This window comes from Solenopsis invicta, chromosome 5, assembly GCF_016802725.1.
Source record: "Solenopsis invicta isolate M01_SB chromosome 5, UNIL_Sinv_3.0, whole genome shotgun sequence".
NCBI classification, from domain to species: domain Eukaryota; kingdom Metazoa; phylum Arthropoda; class Insecta; order Hymenoptera; family Formicidae; genus Solenopsis; species Solenopsis invicta.
In genome coordinates this window covers 25418411-25444242 of record NC_052668.1, presented here as the reverse complement: position 1 = coordinate 25444242, position 25832 = coordinate 25418411, and the positions used below count along the sequence as shown (strand labels likewise).

The window sequence follows — 25832 nt, the reverse complement described above, 5'->3', positions numbered from 1 at the left end:
TAGAAAGCTTTTTTTTTCTAAGAATGCAAGTTTCGAGTTGAGCAAGTTAAAGTATGGATTTTGAAATTTAAATGTGGATATTTTTAATGTAAATATTTTTAATATACACACTTTGCGAAAATATAATTGACAACGAGCTCTTTAATTAATTAATGTTACCATTATTACATGCGAGTTGGCGAATGGAAATACGGAATGCGGGATCAATGGCGAGGTGATTCTCGATAGCTCTCAATAAGATCGAAAATGGGCGCACGGCCGACCGGATGAGGAATCAGTGGCGAAACAAGGCACTTACGAGGAGAGGGTACGTTGAGAGAGGGAGGCTTGCGCGGGGAGGGGGTAGGGGAGACGTGCAGGACGGAAGAATCAACGGACGCGTGTGCGTGCGCGAGCGTGTGTATTATACGTGCACGCGCGTGTGAATCGGCGCAGGCGCGCTCGCCGAAATGGAATAGTATGACCGAACTCGAACGAGAAAAGGGAAATAGCTGCGGGAAGGGTGAAGGGAATGAGATGGAAGTGTAGAGGTGGTGGAGAAGGATGAAGAGAGAGAGGGAAAGAGAGAGGACGGGGCGAGGAGCTGAACGCGACGCAGGGAACGGGCGTGAGAGGGGGCGGGAGGGTCCAAGGCGTTGCTTGCTTAATTACTAAAAGCTAATCAATTCCGGAGGAAGTAAAGTTTAAATTGCAAACTAAAGTATAGCTACCCTTCCCCCGGACGTAACCCTGCAAAGCGATATTACCGCTCGCTGCATTCTGCAATTAGCCCGTGGTAAATCATTGAAGGAAAATTATGGCCCGCGTATTCGCCTCTCTGAGCGAGCGGCAGTTTTTCGCAATTGGAAAAATTATAGAACGCCATGATTATTATTTTTTTTACCGTCGCTCACTTCGCGATGTCTTTTCTTCGACAATTCTTTTGCACGATACATTTATTTATTTTTACATCTTTATGACGATGCACGAAGGTTACAAGCTCGATTTTTTTTTGAGATTTTTCTAGAATCTAAATCAAAAACAATTCCATGATTTCTCTTTCAAATAAAATCACTTTTTACACCGAAGCGATTTAAGCTGAACGATATATCGGTATCTCTCGCGCGAACGCAACGAAGTAAGGGGGTTGCCGAGATGGCAGCGGGAAAACCGTGTCGCGGTTCCGTGTAAGGACGAGGAGGGGCCGGCGGTTGGAAGATGGAGAAGAGGGTAGGATGAAGTATACAGCGCTGGAAACAAGCAATAAAATCAATGTCGTTTCCGGCGATTCAATTCGCAAGACACATCGCACAATTTCACATACAATTTTACGGCAGAACGACCACGACTCCTATTTACTTCACGGCCGCCATTCCCCTTTCCCTCCCCCCCCCTCCTCCCCCTGTCGACCGTTCGCTAGTTCACTCGTTTCACGCCGTCCTTCAACTTCCTCCCTTTACGCCCTTATTTTATTTTAGTTTATTTTTTTACAAAATAATTCGATTTTGCTCTTGTCGAATCGGTCGGCAAGAATAAGATTTCACGTAAGAAGAATTTTGCGGAAATTACGTAAGAGAACGATAAAACGGTCTCGTTATAGCCTCGATAATGATTAATGCGCCGCGTACGCGAATAGCAATGGCAACGGAAATGGAATCTAAACGTACGAGCATCAGAATGCTCACCGTTGGTTCATCGTCTTTTTTTTTTCTTTGTACCGCCTAACGCTTAAACTCGGGGAGAAAGCTCATTCGTGATTCTCGAGTTTGGATTATCCCTTGCTCCTTGGCCGGGATCGGATTCTTAATCGGTGAGCACTGGCCGGAAAATAGCCACTTTGCCCTGGCACGAACGGGCGCGAATCTACAAGCGCTCCTATCGCCTGTACCATTGGTCGCGAAACAACGGAGGGGAGAGACGGGAGAGAACCTCGGCCCGAAAATCTTTCTTCTTTTCATTAATTGTGCTCACACATACACACATACATATACGCGCGCTTACAAGGATGGAGTAGTAGAAAAGAAGGTGGTATTATGAACACATTTTATTGATTAACTTTGTTAATAATCAATATTTTATATTGAAACTTGACGATTATATTAATCAAAATGTTGTTAAACTAAAAATAGGTAGCAAAATTTAATGCAATGTAACGAAAGCAAATTTCAAGCAGGTACATTGAAAACATGTAATGTCGTCAAAAATGCACTAAATTTCATACACATACTTTTCAATTATACATATATTAAATTTAATGTTTAACTTAAAAATACATTGAATTTCATGACCTTTTAACAGTGTAGATTTTAAAAAAAGTTATGAAATATTTATTATTTAAAATGTGATTTATAAAAATGTGACGACACTACATAATGGGTCGAAGAGCAGTAGGGGTGGTAATATAGGTCACCACAAAAATAAATTTAAAAATTAATTTTGTTTAAAAAAGATTATATGTTTTGTAACAAAATTATATATTTTTAAATTTTCCGTGATTTAGAATTTTCCTGTGTTTAAACAAGAGATATTTTATCTTTGTTTAACATTAAATAACAAGGATGAAAAAATGTCTTTAATGATGTTTCTGAACGCAATACTGTACATAATTTGTGTTAAATTTATCGTATATTCCACTCAAATTTTTGTATTAATTTAACAGAAGATGAATATATTAGAACGTAACATAAATATTATGTAAAATTAACACTTTGACACAGTTTGGAAACAGAATGTGGAAACATATTTCTTTAATAAAATTAACGTGTATAATATGTTGTACATTTTTTTTATTTATCTTAGACTTTGTTTTAAAACTACATTATTTTTTGTTTGCTCAGAAATTGTCATTTTAACGCTAAGAAACATTAAATTTAATACAAAATGTTCAAATAACATAATCACATTATATTAACATTTGGATATGTTAAAAATTCAACACAAAAATTTTAAAGACCGGTTTTCACATAAATTGTGATTGTCTATTTAGTTAATTTATAAATAAATCAATTTTGTTTATTTTATAGATTTAATCTCTGCATCGCAATAACATTTTGCATAAATTATTTCGAATATTTAAAATACTTAAATAAAAAAAATTCAGATTTTTTTACATTATTTATTTTTACATTATTTCATTATTTTATTATTAATTAAATTTTCATTAGAGCACATGCTTACTTTCTATTGAATTAACTTTTTATCCAAATAGAAAATCGCCGTCAAATTTTTTCTACTACTTTCAAATGTAATATAAAACAATCTTATTTTTTTCATAATTTTTTTAATGTTTTGAGAAATGTCCTATACATTCTTAAAAACAATAAACAAGTATGTGTAATTAAATGTTAAAATATGCTTTTAAAAGGTTTCAAAAATAAAAATTAACGTCACTACATAATGGAAAATTACTAAATAAATGATTTTACGAGTAATTACTAGCAATTCGTTACCTAATAACGGAGACAATGCGGATGCTCGCTCCGTACCTGAACAGCTCATAATACACCATCTTTTCCACTAAGAAAAAAGAAAAGAACCAATTCTCGTAGAGCGACAGTTCTCGAGTATGACTTTTCAGTCGCAGATTTATTCGGAAATTCGTTTGGCGGGCGATTAAAATCGCTTCAGTCCTCCCCGGCTTCTCGACCGTTTGATTTCCCGAGCTCTTTCACAGAGCGTCAATTTTTGCAAATTAACATGACACGCTTTGGCACGCGGCGATTGTAACGTTCGGTCGGTCAGTCGGCCGGTCTCGCGTAATACGCGTTAACTCGTGTGCGCGCATGCCAGGAGACGTCGGTATGCGCCGCGGCCAATCGATATCGGCGGGTAATAAAATTCGAAAGAATGTAATTCCGAGAAAAGTAGAAAACGCAATAACGCTTAATCGTATTTGCAATCTGCATCCTATATCTGGCCGGAGTCGCAGTCGAGCGGCCGCGCGCGGCGGAACGCCGGGGGCGGAGGCGTGCGCGCGCGCGCGCGTTCGCCGCGACCGATTCGATCTGCGATGCGGGTATCATAATCGCTGGCGACCGTAATATCATTTTTATCTGGCTTCGATATCGATTACGTATACGCGCCCGCATCTCTCGCCGCCGTCGCCGTCGCCGCCGCCACCGCACCGGTAATCGTCGAGTTATGCATACATGCGCGGTAATAATGTAACCAAATACGCCAGGGTATGAGAGAGAGAGAGGTGTTGCGTCTCGTCCTTTTGTCCGTCAGCATTGAATTATTTTATTATTTATATATAGATTTATATAATGTCGTCGTGCATCCTTGTCACTCGTGAATTCTATCGAATCTTCGATAACGCGCGCGGCGACGGCCTCCTTTTTCACGTTTACACCGCAGTAATTAATCGCGCATAAATAACGCTAAGCGGACTATTATTACATCCGGGATATTAGCGTATTACGGTATTACGTATCGCGATATTACAATATTGCAATATGAATATTAATCGCCGACGTATTGTTCGTTCGTGTAATTAAAGTGGACGTTTCATCGAGTTGGAAATTGAATCAATCAATACGGAGCTCGCCTAATTATCCGCCCCCTCCCCCTTGCCCCTCCGTTTATAGACGATTTTTCGTTGCTTTAGATTTGATTATCGTGCCCACGTCAATCGCATAACGGCGCTCATAACTCGGGTTCATTGCGAATGCTCTCGATTCGCGTTTCAATATAACCAGAGATGACCAATAACAATAATACCAATAACCTAACGATTATTAACGTTTATTATCATTGGGAGAGAAGGCGAAACGTGTATGTGTCGCCTCGGGGGGATAAACGACGACGGGGCGACGCTGAGTTTCCGAAGTAAATTTTCGGGATTTCATTTGGAAAACATAACGTGCCCCCGTGCGGTATTTACGGGTTCCATTAGGGAGCTGTCAGTCGGTGATCCCGCGGCGCATCTTCGGGCTGCACGTATCCGTGGAGAGACTCTCTACCCGGGGGGTAGAGAGGCGCGACATACGATGCAGCAGGCGGTGCGCAGTCCGTGCACCAAGCCACGAGACACACTGTACGTTCCGATGGAGGACAAGCTTATGGGATGGAACGTTCATCCGCGGTGATCCTCGGAGTACCGTTTCTTTCGCCTGACTTCTCCAGCTTCCTTCTCCTCCTCCTCCTCCTCCTCCTCCCATAGGCGTCGATCGAAAAAATGCGAGAGATACGGACGCGGCTCGTCGTGCTCTGCCCCGCTCCCCCCGTGTCGCTCTTTAGGATCTTCCTGTAATTTCCCTGTAATTCGGAACGAACGAATTTTGACGGGCAGGGAGAAAAAAGGGAGGGAGATCTGTTTTCAGAACGTGCGCGCGGATTACAATTCAAATCCAGATTCGCGAGCGGCGACTCGTCGCCGAGCTTTCTCCATGAATGAAACATCTCGGTCGCCGATGGTCGCGATTTTCCTGGAATTTGAGAGATTCGGTCCGCTACCAATTTGCGCTACCAAATCCAATTACGGTTACGATCGGGCAAAAATAACACTACATGATGACACGTGTGTGTTTTTGAGCGTTTTTCGCCCACCTGAAATAACTCGACTGCCGCTCCGGCCGGTCGTTGTTACGAAATTTGATATCCCGCGGAGAGAGCTGCGCCGCGGGTTTCGACGTCACGGGATCGAAGGCATCGCTAATAAAAATGTTCCCAGGATGGCCCCAATCCGGACTGTTCGATTGTCTATTAACGCTTCGTCTTTTTTTTCCTTTCTATCTTTCTCTGTCTCTCTCTCTCTCCCCCTCTTTCCCTCTTTTTTTAGTGACGTGTTACACGCGAAGTTACTACGCCGTCCGATTGAACTTAAATTAGTCGCAAAACAATTTACCGCGCCAGCGGATATCTCTTTTTCGTTTGACACGACTGTAAATAGTGTCCACAGCTCTGCTTTGTAGATATCGATTACTCGGCATCATCGGCTAACTGCACAATCTTTATTGGAAGCACATAACTGATCGTCGATATGAGAACGTCTCTCCCGAGGAGACTTGATTTTAAACTTTGTACGTTAAAAATTTTCCTCTGACGAAAAATTCCCAATGTTTGAAAAATATACAGGGAACTTATGTTCAATTTATTTGGATATATCACTAAGAATGTAAATGAACTATCCGCGGTCCAACCAAGGGATTTAAAGACCTAAGCAAAATTTCAACTTTGAACTGTTTTACGTTGGACACATATAAAAAAATTTAAAAAAAACGCTTTGGATCAAACAATTGTGAAATCGTATTCTGGAATGTAGGAAGAGAGTGTACCAGAATTTTTTTAGATTTTTAGAAGCGCCAAAAGCTCTTTCAAAAACATTATCAGGCACCAGTGACCCGGTTGGACTAGAAAAGCAGCGAAACAAAACGTTGGACCACTGAGGATTAATATAAAGTAAAATTGCACTGAGAAAAAAATTTAGTGAAAGGAAAGAAATTTTTTTAAATTTTAGTAAACTGTGTGCTCGCATACAATTGCGATTGCATTTTCTTAAAATAAAAGATATTATTTATTTGAAGAGAGAACATAATTTTCCAAATGAATAAATCATATATTAATTATACAAATTAGTTTATGCAATACTGCCAACGTTTATTGAAATATAAATTTGATTTTTTTAATTATTATTTTAAATCCGGATTTCATTCCAATAAATTTGTTGACACAAAGGCATTTTTTTAATTTTACTGCTTCGGTTTATTATAATTAAGAGAAGAATTTTGTACTTTAAACATAATTTATTTGAGTAAATCTAATTTCAATAAATATATTTATTAAAAATAAAAACTTTTTTCTTAGCGTGCATCTTTTTTTCTAAGTTAATCGCATAACATTCCATCATCCAACCGGGGATTTGAAGACCCATTTGAATTATTTTGCCTCAAAATTCGAACACGTACAAAAATAAAAAACGTTTCAGGTCAAATGTAAAAAATCGTATTCTAGAAAGAGTATTGTTGAAAGAGTGTATCAGAATTTTTTCAGATATTTTAAAGCCCAAAAATTCTTTCAAAAAACATAAGGCACCTGTAGACCCGGTTGAACTAGAAAAGCAGCAGAAAGTTGAACAGAGGGTTAACATTATATTATTAGGAATAAAAAAATAGATTGGATTTTAATCTTCTTTGTCGTCGCTTACACGATATTATTTTTTAATTCTCTCACTCAGTTCTAATCTGTTACGTACAAAAACGTATTTATCCGGTAAGCACCGTAATCGGTTAAGTCCCCTGAAATATTTACAAAGATGCGATCGATTGGCCATCGAGTACTACGTAATTATCGGCGCCGCGCGGTTTAACTTCGAATAACTCAGTAATTAGAAATTCGCGCAACGAGTCGTTACGCTCGTAACGCGAACGATCTTCATGAGATTGTGACGCGACCGACGATAATAACTTTATTAATTTACGTAACAATTAATGCGACCGCGATAATTAGTCGGCCGCGCGCGTTACGTCGCCGGTCGCGCGTTACTCGCTCTGTGCGTGTGTACGCGAGCGCGCGAGTGCAGCATTACGCAAGTCGTCATCGGGTTTTTCACCGTCGCGTCGTTGGAAAAACTCGCTTTTTGTCGCGCGAGTTCAGGTCGATCGTCGACGTTGTCGGATGCGATGGCCCGATATGGAATATTAATTTTCGCTAACTCACCAACCTCTCACCTCTCCCTCTCCGCCGCCGATCCGTCGGCCCCCCTTCACCCTTCGCCCCCTCGTCGCCCGTTCGCCGTCCCCACACCCGCTCCTTCGTCACAATTCCGTGTCCCGTCCCGTCCCGTAGTACAATGTTTTCCAATTAACTTTATTCGAAATCGAGCGAACCGCCGCGCCGTTTTCCCGACCCCCCCACCCTCCTTCCCCCTTCGACCCAGTCGCACCCCCTTATTCGCTACACTCGGTCGTAATAGCCGGATTCCATGTACGGAAAAATTTACGAAACACTAGAATATCGAAAATCCAGAACGTGGTATTCCATAAAAATGCGCTTAATTTTCGCGTCCCGTGGGAAATGAACGTAGAAGCAAATGCCTGTTTTTGCATCCCCCGCTGCAACCTGCAATGATTTAAACGAAAAACATCTCGAATCGCGAAAAATTGCAGCGACGCCGGTTTGTGCCCGTTTTAACTATTTATTTCTTTTTTTTATTCTAACCACGATTGTCTCCGACTTTCAACGATGACCACCGACGTCACGGAGTCGGCATTCAATAATCGACTTTAGACTCATCAGTTGATTAGCGCGTCTCGCCCGGCAGAAATGCGTCATAGTTACCTCGGGCGGAAGTCCTGTATTATTTCGCTCGCGCGAGATGATATAAAGTTAATGATATTTGGTGCCGTCACGTTCCGAAAGTTAATTCGTTCTCGGTATTAATACGGAGAGTGCATCCCCGATAATGAGATTGCGTTGTGCGAGGGGACGGATATAAGAGGTAGGTTATAAAGCTGGATCGTAATAACGTATTGTCTGGCGAGTCAGCGCGCGTGTCTATCGAAAACGAAACGACTCGTCGCGCACTGCCATGATCCGATACATTAAAAGAAGGGATACGCGCGCCAGCATTTTCTATTTAATTACTTTTAATCATACGCGGTTTTAAAGGCGGTATCAGTTTTACATTTAGAAACTGTACAACGTAATTAAAATCGAAAGAAGGCTAACGAATGATCGTAGCGGAACCTTAATTCTCAACAATATTTCTTATGTGATTATGTATATATTTTCTAGTTATTCAAATTGCGTGCTGTACTTTTGGTCTTAAAACGCATTTTTTTTTAAAGGCTGAAAAAATGTGTTTTTCAGACATTTTTTTATAAAGATCCACATAGAAAAAAATTATTATATTATTAAATTAATAATGGTATTCATATATAAACAAGAGTATAAAATCTTTTTGAGAGAATCTTAAACAGACATAATTCATTACATGAAGAAGCAAAATTCTTTAAAGAAACAAATTTTTTCATGTATGCAAATTATGTCTGTTTAAAATAATCAAATTTTTTCAAGATTTTATACTTTTTTTTATTAATTTGATAATAATTTTTTTTTATGTAAAAATCTAACCTTTTAGAAACATGTATGCTGTTAGATATTGAGTGAAGATTGCACTAAACACTTCCTCTTAATAACGTCTGCCTGCAAAATACAAAATTAATTAACCTAATGCGAGTATCAAGCTTTCTTTTACTGCCAATTTAATATTTTAATATTTTTAAAATTTAAAAAATGTTACTTTCTTGTGTGTTAAACATTAATCACTAATGGTTTCTAAAAAAGATGCGTAAAGGTAGTGGAATAAACAATTCTTTTTGTCATCTAAAATAAAAGAAAATTCAAAACTTTTTTTATTCAAGAAAATTACGGCTATGGCTGAAACTAGAACTAAATAAAAATATCGAAAATATGACAAAATATCAGGCTTGGCAAGAATTTTTTTTTATTTTTCTTACAAACTTTGATCTTTATTTATTTTAGAAATAAAAATAATAAGTGTTTAATAATAATTTTAGTTTCAGTCAAACAAGGACGTATAATATACTTATTAAAAAAAATTTATATTGATATTCCTAATAATTTTCAATAAATTTATCTAAAGATCAAAAAACGATTTCAAAAAAATGAGATTTTAAAGTTTCACGTACACTATTTTTATATACGATTTATGACTTCGTTAAGTTGTCAAGTATCGACAAAATACAATTGAACAATGTATTTTAAAGATTTTTAATATTATATAAAAATGTATATTTTCTTAAATCGATATTTTTAATCTTTTAAACCAGAATATCCCTTTAAATTGATTACAATATTAAATTCGTAATCAATTTAGTATTGACGCTAACAAGCGTAGGAAGGTTTAGGTTCAATTTCTGACTGAGGTAATATTTTTATAATAAATTTTTTACAATAATTCTGAGAGGAAGAGATCTTATAGATGCTTGCACGCAGAAAAATAATTTTGCTAATACATTAAAATTGTATTTGGTATAATAGTATATTTATAATAGCAGCGACAAAATTTAATTGACACAATTTTAGAAATTATTCATTAGTAGAGCAGAATCTATTTTGTTACTAAAATAGAAAAGTTTGCCGAGTGTCTTTACAATGACGTTAATTTGCTGTTAAAGCAAAATAATATATTTTTAGCAAAAATGTGCTAGAACAAGGCTATTATTATTCATACTATCGCTCTTCCATCTCTCTGTTTCTTCAAAAATGAATTTGTACTTACAGCAGAATAATTTGTAGATTCAATAAATTTGTATCTAGCAAATATCATCTATTATTCTTAATTAATCTCTTTGCTGTCCATATAATAACTAATACATTTTGCGACAGTAGCGTAAAATCTGCTTTGAGAGCAAATTATTTTTCTCCGTATGTCAGCATCAGTATTATTAAATTGCTTATCAATTTAATACTGTGATATTACTGTTCTGGTTCAACTTTATCTTTATATCATGCCTTTACCTTCTCTTTTTCTCTTAAGAAAAGTTTTTGATAACCAATGTTTTAAGAACGCAATTTATTTTAAATAATTTCAAATCAGTGAGAATTATAATGATTCTGGTAGTAAAACCATTGTAACACTTAAACAAAAAATTATAATTTTCAATCAAAGTCTAGATTACTAGAACGATGACGCATTAAACAAGATGTTTCGCGCTCGATGGGTTTTCGAAACATGCACGACAACGTATTTGGAGCGTTGTCAACACCGTGCTTTCGGCCGTTAAAGTGTTAATAAATCATAACCGCAAGTCGTAACAGCAATTTCTTTGGGAGTCTCTTTCTATGACGCTCTGGCGAACTAAAAAACCATGCCTTTCAAGTCTAATGCACGGGCCCCATAAATCGAGGCGACTTCTTGTCGGTGGGCCAGACGCGATGCGACGGTCCGGCCGTTTTTAGTTCCGCTCCGCTGCTATTATTGCGCCCACGCTTATAGGTCAGAAATCCACTCTTATACGGGAAGATATTTATACGCTATTCCATTTGGGGCAATCATGGATGAAACAAGTTGGAGAGGGGTCCTCGTATTGCGACACATAAATTATGCCCGTTGCCTTTATACACTTTTCCCTCCCGTATATACCTTTATGCAAAAGATCCTTATTCCTTCTTGCTTCTTCTTTGTTCTTATCCGTCGGGGGAGATCTTACGCCGCATATTTGAGAAAATTTCGCCTCCAATAATTTCAAGTTTTTACGCTCGAATCTTGCGCGAGACCATTTTAGCTGGCGAAGTAACGCTTTTGTATCCTCCTACCCCTGCAGTCATCCTCTTTTTTGTTTCGCTCGCAATTTAAAAATTTGTCATACGTAGCGGAGCGTAATTTTTCAAACTAGTCCGGGGAAGAGCGTTTTCTGTATTCATTACACGGAGCGGCGGGATGATAGGAGGCGGGGGGAGGGGGGAGATCGCTTTGGTATCGGTTGAAAGCGGATCGCGCGGCTCAAAGTAAAATTACGGGTGTATCGGCCAATCAGGCGCGGCACGAAGAAAAAAGGTATTGACGTTGCCGATATGCACCCGTGGCCAATGTGTTAATTAGACGGGTTTTCTTATGATCAGGACGCAATTACCGGTTTCTGTCCCCCCTCCTCCCTCCCCCTCCTCCCCCTTGTCCCGCAGCATCGAGAAACGATCCGTCGCCGTCCATCGGCCAGGAGAGCCGTTCCTTCCGTGAAAAAGAGACGTGGCCGGCCGTTCGGAAAGATTCAGATAATTACTTTCGCTTCTCGGGCGCACGCTCCGGCGAGCCCGAGCTCGAAACAACCGTATCTTGCGGTCATGAATTTAATTAAATATTTTCGTGGCCGAATGTGTCCGTTCGGCCGCGCGATTATCTCGCTGTTCTTTCGCGCGCGGAGACGAGGCAATTTACTTTTTTAATCTCCGTAATGAATTAAACGCTTTCCCCCCTCGGCCTGGCCCCTCACACTCCAGTCCCGACACCAAACGCCCCTCGCGGCACTCCATTCCGTTCCGCGCCCTTTCCACGTTGCTCCTCCTCGCCACGCTGCTGTATTAGCTTTTCCGACGGTTGCCCATTGAGCTTTGTCGGCCGCGATAGATATGCACGCGTGCAGCGTGTAGAGCGATATTGGTCGCTCGGAGAGACAGAGCACGATCGCGATAATACGCGCCGCCCGCGCGAACAAAAAAGAAAAAGAAATCGCGGATCTTTGGAAACAATTTCTGCTTTAATTGCTTAAACTACGCTAACGGGAGAAATGGTGGATTTAAATGTAGGAATTATTGTAACGGCAGTCGAGGTGATATTTTCTAACGCGATTCACTGCAGATTTACGCGGAGCGTTCAGCGGTCAGCGAAACCACGACTTTCTCCATGAATTCTTTGATCAATTCGTAATAGATTATTCCTTTAACAACAATGTCAAGGGAGCCGTGGTCGAGCTCGAGTTGTGAGCGTTTGAAAATGAAGAGGGCTTTCATAGGAACTTACAAGTTTCAAAGGTGCAAAAAGGTAGTAAAACCTTATTCCTCATTTAATTCTAAGTAAACTACTTTAACAAATTTGTAATTTAAGGATTAGTTACAAAGTTATTTAATGTTGAAAATTGGAAACTTACGACAAATGATTTTGCTCGCGACTTTGCGTCAAGGAAAAGTCGATTTCACACTGGTCAAAGGATCTATGGATGAAGACTGGTTCGCTGGATATATCTAAATACTCCATGTATAAGTTTTAATTTAAAGCTCTGATCTCAAAACCTCTCTCGAGTTTTTTTTCTTTTTTTTTTGATAATACATATCACACGGAGAGAAAACGAAATAATTTTTGCAACTAAAAATTTGACACCTTGGAAATTTAAGTCAATAGTTTTACGAAGTAATAAGTACTTACCAAAGCACTAAATATTGAAAAAAGTTATAGTTACTGCAACAATTTATGTGCTGTATCAATTGATAGTGAAATAGTGATTTAACCACATTATTCAATTATATAAACTTCATACACATAAGTTATGGCAATTATATTTTTCTAATTAATTAAGGTAACGATTTTTTTTTAATGAGGCATAATAACTAATTATTTACTACAACACATTTTGGCATCAATAACATATTTTTTCTTGAGACTATTTTGTGTAGGATGGTAAGGCCAATGATTCATATACGACCAAAATAATTATGATCAGCAGCGATGGTGTAGCATCTTGAGTGCTCGGAGAGAAAAAAAGAACCCTCGGGGTCGAATCTCAGCAGGCTTTTAATTTTTTCGTCGGTTACATTTGTGTTACTATTTTTCTAGTTATCTAACGAATGATGATATTGTAATTTCTTAGTTCATGTAAACTTATTTATTGTTTTTATTGCAACTTTATAATACATAGTTATGGTACTATTTGTTCTCAAATTTCTAGTTGCTAATATGACTTTTTTTCTCTGAGTAGGGAGATTCTTATTTTCGAATCTTTATCTCAATTTGTTTTTTTTTTTTTTTTTATTATTAACTATTCTCTATAAAATGTTAAGATTAATAAATATTAACTCGTGCTCGATTGAGTTCAAATTTGACTTTTTAATTTTTTTTAGCTAATCAGTTCCTACAAATAATGTTACAATTATAAATATTAAAATTGTGTAATATAGACCCTGTTTATTTATTTTATAAATGCAAAATCTAATATTCATTGATTTAAGATTTTATATAAATTTATATAAATTTATAATTATATATATAAATCTTTGAAATTATTAACTAAATGATAAATAATAATAAATTGACGTCAGAGCTTTTATTAACTAAATAATAAAATATCAAACTACAAACTACAAAAGTATGGTTTATTTAACATCTTTCGACTATGTCCTGGACACTTCTCACGATAATTTTGACATAAATCCAATATTTTTGAAAACAAGTTGTGACACTTGTACAATCATTTTGAATTTTGGGTCTCATTTGAGGCACGGTTTAATATTAACTAATTGGTCCAAAAATTTTACAGGGAACAGTTATTTACATAAAGGAATAAGAGGGAGTCCTGAATAAAAATTCGAAAATAAAGATATAATCCTAATATATATCTTTCATATACATATAAAGAGTTAATCTCGTTCGTCTTTCGTCACCGTAAAAGCTTGACTAAAGTTTAATGATGCGTTTCGCGGTTCTCTTTCATTTGCCCGATTGTAAAATTGACTCGGTGCCATTCGACATGCCGTTGCTGCGGTTTTCTCGATCAATCCCACCGGCGCGAAATCGGCGCTTTCCGATGCACTCGAGGAGGGAGGGGTGGGGGCGGGGGGATCATGTCGGCAGGTCCGTATCCCGCGTCGTTCCTTCCCCCTTCTCGCGTACACGGATAACAATCGGAGTAACCAGCGGGAAACCACGAGGGAAGACAGTAAAAGTGGCCGTGCATCGGGAGCGCGCGTTTCCACCCTCGCCGCGGAATCTAATTTCGTTGAATGTCATCCACGAGACTCGGCTCGACGGCGGTGCAACGATCTGCATCCGAGCGCTCGAATCGTTCGATAGCGATTTCCAGCTAGCGCGGCTAGAAGGAGAAGAAGAGGACGCGGGGATGTCGAGGGGTCGCGAAACGGGGGTGGATGCGCTGTCCGTTTCCCCGAGGAAAGAGAGAGAGAGAGAGGAAACGAGAGAGCGCCTCGTCGAAGTATCGAGCCCCTGGATCGTGCCGGCTATAATATATTTTTTATCTGATCGAGGGGATCGTCTTTATGGAGGGTGTTCCGTGCAGGCTCCGGGCAGCAGCGCGGCGATCTACCGGGTAGCGCGTACGTATTGCCGCGCGCCGACATTCATCCTTGTTCTCTTAACGCTCGAAAAATATCGATAACCGAACTAATACCGGACGCAAAAATGTCGAAAGTGCTCGTTATCCGTTATTTGAAGTATCAATATTTCGGCGGTATCCCCCGATACTCTCTCTCTCTCTCTCTCTCTCTCTCTCTCTCTCTCTCTCTCGGTACTTTCGCTCTTGAACTCGTTTTCGCACGTTGACGTACTTTAACTCCGTTCCGTAATCCCGCATCCATTCGGGACGCGCGCGTGCTCTGTGGACTTTCGTGAGTTGCGCGTGTTTGCGTACGCAGCCGCGTATTAGGGACGGTGTACGCTGATGGCTGCTGTTTCCCCCGAGCTAATGCGGGCGGGCAACCCTTTGAGCCACGAAAATACGGGGCGAACTTAAAAGCGTGCGTTGAGTGCCGGGCGGGCGAATGGGTCCAGGATTGCCGCGTTTGTTAATGAAAGATGCTGCAGCGGAGTGGACGTTGTAATAAATCAAATGATAATCTCGCACGTTGTAACGCGAGCGTAACTGCAACATAACGGCATGAGCTGCACGCGAAAAAAGGGAGGGAGATTGAAAAATTCAGCTCGCAAGGATCCCGCACCATTGGATTTCGCATAAATCCGACTTTTAAGAACGAACGCCACGCGCAGCAATGACATCGACGAGAGGAATCTACCGGGTGATACCGCGCGCGCGTGTACGAGTGTGCCGGCGCGGCGGGCGAAAGGGAGCGAGAGGGACGCGCGGAGAGGCCAGACGGAGATGGCGGATGGCGGCGGGGGTGGGAAGGGGGTGCTGCGCGGCCGCCACGCGAGGGACGGGGGACGCTCGGTATGGGGGATTGAAAAGCAATTTCCCCGCGACGGGGATGCGCGGGATGTGGGCCGAGCTTTATATTAATGATCCAGATATATTATCGGACGTGACCGAAATTGCTGTCAAAAAACTCGGATATTGGAGCGAGTCGAGAGATCACGAGACGACCGTTCACTCGCTCGCTCTCTTTCTCTCTCTCTCTCTCTCTCTCTTTCTCTCCCTCTCTCTTTCTGTACGTGCACACACGCACCCCTTATACGCGCGGTGCGACGTGGAAAATAGCATCGATCAAATAGCGCGGAAAAAGTTGGGACTTCACGGCCGCTTACGCGTTTTTCGTTCGTGCTTGTAGCGAAACTGTCACGGCGACGATGGATCATTCGCGAGCGTCTTATTGGGGACGCTCAATTCTACACGATTAGGCCTGTTGGTTAGGTTCTTGGAACGGGTTTCGCGTATCGAACTTGCGTGTAACACACGTGAACTCTCCAGGTCTGAATCAGTCTGAAATCTTACTGATTTATAGTGTTGCACTTGCAACTGTGATCATCAGTGATTATTCACTGTCTTTCAGTGATTCCACTCGAGAGGGGGGGGAGGAGGGTTCTCTCACTGATCGAAATCAGTGTATTATCAGTGAAAGGCAGAGCATATATCACTGATATAGTTATATACCACTGAAATCGGGCTGTTCACTGTCTTTCAGTGAATAATACACCGATTCCAATTTAGAGCATAGACGCGCTCGTAGATTAATTCCTGTCATCGATATAGTGTGATAATGGAAGGACATAAGCTTGGACGTTGCGTATCAATTAGCGGCTTCTCGAGGAGACCTTTTCATTTCGGAGAGGAGGAGAAGGAGGAGAAGAAGCAGTTCTAGAGCGGGATATTCTCACAGCGCTTATCGAATCCGTGCGTGCGTGTCGAGTGCGCATTATATAGCTGGATGGGCGTTTTAGGGACGCCCGCTTATATGCGGGTACGTTAAGTAGGGAAACCTGTCTTGCCACATGCGTATCCGGACCGTGTCTCATGCGAGTCTGTGATAAGCAGCTGCAACGTGGTGGCCGCGCTTGCGAGTCGAGCGTCTCGAAAAGATAAACGCTTACGCATACATGCATACATCGGCCTGCCGTAACGTGCGTGCCGGCCGCGCGGCTCCGTAACGTGGCGTCCACCGTGTCCCTTTGCCGGCGGAGATAGCTCGGCGATTAGCGATTAAGTTCATTACGCTCGTTAATGAACTTTTTAGCAGTAATGAGCACGATGTGGGGACGGTAATTGACCGCCGTTGTGACTCAAAGAGATAACATTTGCGCGTACATCCTTTATGCTCCTGGAGCATTCATGCGGCCATTGGCCGGCCTGAGGTACCTCTGCAGACAGTTAGCGCCACACGGTTTAATTGACGGACATTACTCGGATTGGGCCAGTTTTATCGTGTTAAAAAGTTCGGACGATCGATGCAACGATTTTCGCTCCGATTTCTCGCTGTTGTTGAGCAACTGAAAGATTAACGTCGATAATTACCGGTTCAACTCCATTACGCCTGTTAATTTTTTAGCTGCACTCGGCAAGGTGTACGCGACGCGGGGAAATCGGACAGAAATCGTCGATCATTGCATAATAATGAGCTCTTCGACATAACAAACATCGGTTAAGTGGTAATCGTTAATTAACCCACGCTACTGTCTCGATCTAAACGAAATCTGCACTACAAATATGAATTTGTCATGAGATACATGGAAAGAACTATTTTATTATAGCATTTAAAAATTGAACTAGGTAGATACAGAAAATAATTTTATATAGGACGCCCAAGTATGATAATGTTGCTAGACATTCTAACAATCAAGTTAAACGTTTGATATAACTTTTTAAATGGTTCAACATAATTATCTTTAGATCTATATTTCAGCAAAATTGTTCTGTCCGTGTAACTTACACAGAAATCTATTATTATTATTATTAATCTAAAATGCGTTTTTTTACAAATTAAAATTTAATTGTTATCTCTGAATACTTAAAGATTATTAATATTAAATTTATAAGATAGATTATTTTACATGTTATAAAAATTAACATTAAAAATTATTACAAAATTAGGTTAGACGATGTTCTTCAAATTTTTTAAGAAACATTTATTTGTGAAGATAATACTTTTTATATTTATTTTATAAATAATACGACCATTTAGAATATTGAAGACAAGCATTTTAGATTGTTTAGATATATTCGTTGAGACTTAAACAAATTGTTATTATTTTCGGAGCAATTAAAAAATGTTTCATATTTTTGTATGTTAATAATAGCACGTTATATCTCACATTTCGGTAAATAATTTCATATTCACAAACATTCAACAATCTTGTGGCTCTGTACCGTTGCACGTCCGGTTACTGGGACATTTACGCTACAACGTGAAAAAAAAACTGAGATCATTCGTTGTTTACGGAAAACACGCTATAAGAGACATACTCGTATTCTGAGATCATTTCAGTTAGAGGGAGGACAATGCGTGGGGAGCCATGAATAGTCTGATTATGCTATAATGAGGCATCGATTATATCGGTAGACTATGGGGATTCGATTCGCCGATCGATAGTTTGACAAACGGCTATAATGGTGCCGGCGGGGTTAGTGCTCCCGGTCTCGATTCCGGATCTCAAAGATCGCTTTTCGTTGGTCCGTATTTACATAGCGGAATACACGGACTTGGTAATACAGCTCCGGCGTTGACCGCCGTCGGTTGGTCGAAGGGTAACGAGCTTGCCTGTCCACCCGGTCGTTGAATCGGACGTCCATAGCGTTCACCATCGCACCCCCCCCGGGAGAGGCGGGGGAGGGAAGGGGGAGAAGGAAGGAGGAGGAAATGGCGAAGGGGAGACATCGAGTCGACTCACGGGGGCTGGTAAGGTGCTTGGATAGGCGTAGCTCGGATTTCCATATCTGGGTGATTGTAATGCACATTTATTAACTGGTAACGAGAACGGGCCGGAATTAACATTCGGTCGGGCCAGGTCGCCCCGAGTATTTATATTTATGGCCGTTGTGTCCCTAATGCGATTAGCTCGACTACGTGTTTCTCCCTTCGTCGGCCGGTCCGTCGCGCGCGTCGTGTCGTGTCGTGTGTTCGTGCGTTGGAAGGCTTCCGCCTCTTCTAGCCAATCAGGTCTGGCAAGCCGGACGCGTACGTGTATATCGACGCGTGTATACGCTTTTAAGGTATCGCAAGTTGGAAGGCAGCCGGGGTTAACTAACGTCGTTAGCATTCACGTTTTCATAAATTGCTTGCCAATCATGCCGCTTTTATTACTTCGTTAAGACGCAGCCAGCGAGAGGAGGGTTGATAAGTAAATTGCCTCCCAGTGCCCTGAGTCCCGACTTGATTCGTCCTTCGAATTTAGGTGATTCATCCGCAAAGTTAAGCGCGGCCAATTTATCATTTCCAATGTACTTTTAGAGATACCGTTAATTCCCGCGCTTTACAATGCTCTCGTATATGAATGTTTAAATCGTAATCTCTAATGGACCGGATAAAACTGTTTCGCGACGCCTAATCCGATTGATTGTTTCCATCGAGCGGAATGCATTCCGCCCGATGGGAGCCCGGCTCACGCCGGCGGCGGGTAACTACACAGCTAAAATGTACGTCGAGTCGACGTATCACGGGCGACAGTAAACTTCCACTATCGTTGAGTGCAGAAAAACCGATCCTGCCGGGCGAAGTAGCAAGGGAGACTCTTCGACCGGCACTTTGCGCGACGCGCTGCAGCCGCGTCGCCCCGTCCTCGGTGGAAATCGAACGTGGCGTGGCGTCGCGGCGAGGCTGAATCGAGTGGCGGCGGAGTGAGATACGGGGATGGATGTGTCGGCAGAAGCGGATGGGAAAAGACGGTGTGGGAGAAGGGGGACGAGTGGGTGAAAGTGGTTTGTCGAGCAGCGCGAGCCACCAGACGCGGCTTGGCAAGCCCCGGGGGCAAAGGGAGGGGAAAAAAAAGGAGGATAAAAGCTACTGTAGAAGATAAAATAATAATAGCGCGATAATGTAAGATGGGACGACTCAAAAAGAGCGTGTTTCGGTTCTCTCATCGGATTGACGGCCCGTGTTAAGCTCCGTATTGCGACTACGGCTATTAACGAAGAGCAAAGATTTCAATATTTAGGGCAATAGAAATTTTACGCATGCAAGAAATCACGGCCGTTCCAATTAAAAAGAACAGAATTTGAATTCGATTTTTTCTTGATAAAATTTCGATACTATCGTTATTCGATAAACCACTTTCACTCGTAAATCCTGTGAATGAATCCGTTGAAAATTGTTACGTATAAGTATATACTGAGAAAAAAAAGCGAAATATTAACAAGCAAATATTACGTGCAGTGTTTTCTCCGATATTTATTGGTTATAAAAGACTGATTCTGATAGTGAAATATATATTTTTGTGAAATGGATCTCTCTTTTTTTATTAATTGTTTGATTTGTTAGAGTGAAATTTTATTTCACCGTAATTAATAGAGATGTGCGGGTACCGGAGATTTCGGGTCAAGACCCGAAAGTTCGTAATGTTCGAGTAGTACTCGAAATTGAAATCGAGTCGAGTCAGGTCGAGTCGGGTCGAGTCGGGTCGGGTCAGGATCCCAAAATTTTGTAAATTTTAGATGCTTGGATCTAAAATCGAGCCAAACAGCGGTCATAGATCTAGATACTTTATACAATAAGAAAAAAAAATTAGTAAATTTTAATAATTAATGGTAAAAATGCAGAAAAAGGGAGTAGCCTGCAACGACCTTGACCTTGACATGTGTTATCAAAGAGAAGATCCTGAGTGACTTATAAAAGGTTTTAAGTAATGCTCACTCCTTATTAAAAAAATATTTACGAATAAAGTTTTATAACTGCTTTAATACTTTTGTACATTACAGGTTACATTTAATTAATAGACTTTCCACGCTTGTAGTAAATGGCCACACAAAGTCACACGTATCCAGGTCGTGAGAGCTTGCTCCCCTTTTCCACATTTTTACCATAATTATTTAAAAAAAAAAAATAATTTACAAACTTTTGGGATCTTAATCCAGTCTGACCCGATTTCAACTTTGGGTACTCGAAACTCACAGGTATCCGAAGATTATAAACTTTTGGGTCTCGATCCGATCCCGAGAAAAAATTCTCGACTTGTCTCGAAGCTCGGGAGCGCACACCTCGAGTAATTAAATAAAGATTTACTTTAGTGAAATAAATTGATATCCCACAAATGAACTTTTAAGTATCTTCTTCTCGAGTCTAGTGTACACTGAGAAAAAAATTGAAATTAGTAAATTTATGACATTTTTTTATGATGTTTATGGATTACAAAAAGAATGAATTGTGATAGCAAAATATACATTTTTCTTATTAATTGATTTATTTGCTAAAATAAAATTTTATTTCATTGTAATTAAAGATTTACTTTAGTGAAATAAATTTATATCTCATAAATAAATTTTTAAGTTTTTTTCGCGCTGTAATAAAAAAAAAACAAATAACCTAAGAATATAGATTCTAAATATTACACTAAACCCCTAATTTTGGCCTTTATATTGAAACTATGTCATATTTAGTGAGATAAAAATCATATTACAAGGTATTACATTTTAATATTATATTAGGTTTATTTTTTATTAGCATTGATGCTAAATAACGATGTATAATTAAAAATATACATATAGTAAAAAAAATACACACACACAGACAGAAAAATATCAATTCTACTGCCAAGAAAAGCGTTTACTTAATTTATATTTTTTTCCATAAGTAATGAATATCTTTAATAAAAAATATTTTCTTGATAATTGTCTCGAAATATACTCATCACAAATTTTCGAAAAATTTATTATCACATACTGAAAAAAAGAATTTTTATTCTTCCGAAAAATATTATATAATTGCTTCGAAGAGTAGTCATAATAATATACAAATGGAATTTTTGTTTTAACTAAATATTCTTGATTAAAGTAATAAATTACTAGGATTCAGAATATATTTGGAATAAATTTGAGTATGATGAACTAAATTTGCGGATATATAAACTTATGAAATATTTGAAAAAAGTAATATTTATTTAATTCAAATGATATTTTTCTATTGTGAAATTTATTTTGAGTAAATATTATTTATTTCAAAAAAATAATAAGTATAAAGTTATTGTTAAGAAAATATTCTTTGTGAACATACTTAATCGTTTTCTTAAAAGAAGAAAACTAAAAATTGAGTAAATGAAATTTTTCTACATGTATATAAGAATCGTTATCTAATGGATAATATTTTATCCCACAGTAAGATAGTTACTATCACATTTTATCACACACATACAAATTCAATAGGAATCTACTACAATATACAGAAGTCTGTGGCTAAGAATAATTCTACAGGGATCTAAAGCAATAACGTAACATTGTCGAGCATTAGCGAATCGACAAATGCTTAAATATATAATCGGGGCAAGGGAGCGGATTCTATTAGCATCGCATTAAGGATTCAATCAAGTTAGCAGAGGCATAGACGAATTTAGCGACCGCTTCTCCTTCGAGGTATCGACGACAAATGGAACGTATTTGTCGATGTAAATTTCGTTCGTCCGCGCTCGAAGCGAATTCGTTCCTTCGCGTTCTTCGCCTGGTCTGAATCCACCGTCAGCCGGAGCTTTTAACGGCAGACAGCTCGCACCGTAAAGCGAGGCAGCTCGCTCCGTAGAGCGGCGGGGATGGAAGAGATTCTCTACGTGTCGGTCGCGCGAGGGGCACGAGGGCCCTCGGAGATCAGTAGGTTGGTCGAGGGCTGTGGGTAGGGCTGTGTCTGTACTTAGTTAGCGGACAATGCGGCCTCTAATGAACAGCCAGGGGCGCCCGATGCGGCTCGGCGCGCTGAGGCGCCGCCGCGCCTCGATGGAGCAACCGGTGGAGTGCGCCGACCAGTCTGAAACCGTCATACTGCGATACACACGCGCGCGTTACGTGTATACACCAACGTTAACGCCGCTAATGCGATACTCGGAAATGGCGTAACTCGCTCGTTAATGCTCGTTCTTTTGCCCGACGAAGAATCGACGAGCGCGAGAGATATCGCGCGCGGCGCGGCGCGGCGCGGCGCGGCGCGTCTCGTTGATCATCATTTTTGCATTATTCGTCTTATCAGCGGCCCCGTCGTCGTAAAAGACACGCATTTAAATCAAAAAAGGGAGCCGCGTCGAGTCGCGCAAAAATGCAGAATAAGATTTTCAGTCCCAGCGGAGATTTTTCCTCGCGCAAACGTCCCATTAAAGTTTCATCCTAATCGAAAGAATGTAAATTCAATTCAGCACCTTTCACAACACTGCATCACCGCGCGCACGATGGAAATTTAGATACTGAAATCTCATTAAAGACTTACAGTCTTTTTCAATCTCGCGGCTTAGCATGTGCCGTTACGAGTCTTTTAATCGTTACCGTAACGGGGAGAGAAGAAAATTGACGGGCGGGGAAAAATATTGCCGTGAAGCTCAGCTTCAGCTTCGGCGATGGCGGCGGCGGCGGCGGCGGCGGCGGTGGCGCGCAGTATCGACTCGATAGAGAATTAGACGGCGGATACGGAGGGAAAAACGCGACGCGGAATGGGCGGGATTGAGTATCACTGGTTACCGCGACGGTCGTAATTAGATTCAATTGTCTCGCGTTAAATCAGTGACTGCGCCGCGCCGCGCCGCGTCGCGCCGCGTCGCGCCGCCCGTTCGTCCCATTCCGCGCGTCTGTCCGCCGTCGTCCTCTAACTCCTACGACGGCTATGCCGGCTCATTGAAATAACTCGGCCGCGTACTCGGTTACGTATACCGTACGCGGAAAATCGAGCACGCGCGCGCCCCCCGACTTGAAAGAAGAAGCAGCCTGCCTCCCCGCCAGCCAGCGCGGCGATGCCGTCCGCGCGTCGGAAGGACACCGATTCTTCGCCGCTTTTCTTTGTTGCGCCGTTTTCCGCGAGTCGATTCCGCCCGCAAATCGCATTTACGCTTTTCCATCCCGCGCGTAAATAGCGCGGGGAACGTTCCCATCAGCTGTAGCTACCTGCTAGTTTCCCCTTTCTCGCGTGCGGCGCGCGGCGCGTCGCGTCGGCTTAACGTGAAAGCGATCTTATTAAGCGCGATTTTTGATTGAAATATTAAATATGAGGAAAGGGGATGATAATTCAGTGACGTAAAAACGTCCGAAAATTGTCGTTGAATATAAAATGTGGTCCTTGCGGATTGTAATTTGATTTGGCACGTAGGGTAAAGGCGGGTAATATGGAATACTAGTTTTTAAATTAACATTGCTCCACTGTAAGTAAATATTAGAGACTTTTAATTTATGTAGAACTCTTAAGAAACATCCTAGCTATAATATTCAATTAACGAAAGTTTCCAAAATTTAAATCCAATTTCAGAAGCAATAATAAATAAATGATAGATACACTAAATTAAGTGTAAACGGGTTTATTTATGTAAACTGATTGAAATTAGCTAAACATGAAAAATAACGTAATATTATTGCACATGAACAAAGATATAAAAAATGAGATCTTAAATAATTAAATTATTATTTAAAATAACCATTATCATCTAAAATAAAGATTATTCGCAATAAGAATAAAAAGTTCATATTTTTATTGTTCATATGAAAAATGAATTGAGAGTATGGAAAATTTATAAAATATTATATTTTTGATACCAAATTAATATCATTATATATATCATAATATACAAACGTTGTAATATATTCCATATTCTCTACTCGTGAAGTATTTCATATTGTCAGCATATCTTTATATGACAAACAAGATCTCATATAAATAAAAAAGAATCATAATTAAATGGTGTAACATTATTCAACATAACATTGAAAGCATCCATGGAAAATAAATATGAAAGAATTTATTATAAGCTTGTATGTGTGTGTATGTGTGGGAGCACGATTAAGGTAATGTCTTATGCTATCTCCAGAAGCAATAAAAATAAATCAATGCTTTAAAGAAAACTGTTGTCGTTTTTCAACAAAACAAGGTTCACTACTCATTAAATACAATATGTTTTGCAACAATTGCACATCCACAGAAAAGATTTCTAGATTCAATTATCTTTTATGTATCGTAAAATAAGATTGATACAGAGACAATGATAATTATTGTTGGGAGAGGAATATTTTATTCTCACACAAATGGAAAAACTCTTGAATCTAGAATTTAAAAAAACCTTGTTGTCTCATTACTTTGTTCAAACGGAATTAGATTAGACAATGGAAATTTGTAGCGAATCTCATAATATTCTTGATTTAATAATAAATCTGAAAAATTTTTTTTTATAATAAAACATTACAAAGGAGATCGCTTTGTGGATACCAACAATACCTCGTCCCACAGCGTAAAGGTCTATTAAGACTCGCTTTGCGTGTAGGCAAAGACTGTTGTGCTTTCTGTGAATTAATTATAATGGCTTAATTATAATGCATCGCATGCGAATATTTCTTTCTTACAAGAGGGCACTCGTCCGCACGGTGCGATGTCCCAAATTGCGTAGCGGTTAAGCATTGCGCATTGTAACATCGAACAAATATTTATTCCAATTTTTATTTTATTTCATTGCACGTGCTCTGCGCATAATAGAGAAATATAAGATATTAGAAGTAGGAATTAAAATTGTAGAACCAGTTTTTTTAATGAATATTAAAACGTAACGCACAAAGGATACGAAAAAGTGCACTAAATTTCATGCATATACTTTTCAGTTATAGATTTAATATACTTTAAATTTAATGTTTAATTTAACAATACGTTGAATTTCAAGACATTTTTAATAATGTTCACGATACAAAGTGAAAGAATTTATTCCATGGCACAGAGCGAAAGAATTTACTACATGACACAGAGTGGAAAAATTCACTCTATATGAATGAAAAGTCACAGAAAGTGACTTTTACCCTAACTTGTGTTAATCGATAGTCACTCCATTTTTTGAGTGGAGTTTCACACAGAATTTATCTAATATTTTTCTATTGTACGCACGGCCTTACTGTAAGAATACATGTATCGCATAACTAAAAGAAGTTTCGCTCAATCAATAGAATCACAATTCATGTTGTAAGAAACAAATGAAAAATGAGCAATAATATAATGTTAATTTTTAATTAATCAATCAGAATTAACATTTAATACTAGAAGATTGGCGAGAGACATCTGTGTTA

The 25832-nt window shown here is 39.7% G+C and overlaps 1 protein-coding gene and 1 long non-coding RNA gene across 5 annotated transcripts in view; one reads left to right on the top strand and one right to left on the bottom strand.

Moving 5' to 3' along the window:
• LOC105195275 overlaps positions 1–25832 on the bottom strand; it is a 287417-nt gene that overhangs the window by 30396 nt on the left and 231189 nt on the right. The window contains exon 9 of one of the 3 annotated variants that reach the window (XR_005574777.1): positions 3296–5235. The exons of 1 other annotated variant lie outside the window; for it this stretch is intronic. This is a non-coding gene — a long non-coding RNA (uncharacterized LOC105195275). Of the gene's footprint in view, positions 1–3295; positions 5236–8969; positions 9124–25832 lie in introns of those variants that run through there. One more of the 3 variants, XR_003268252.2, reaches the window with a different exon arrangement.
• Positions 1–25832, top strand: part of LOC105195272 (LIM domain only protein 3) — a 75325-nt gene that overhangs the window by 2326 nt on the left and 47167 nt on the right. The window lies entirely within an intron of this gene.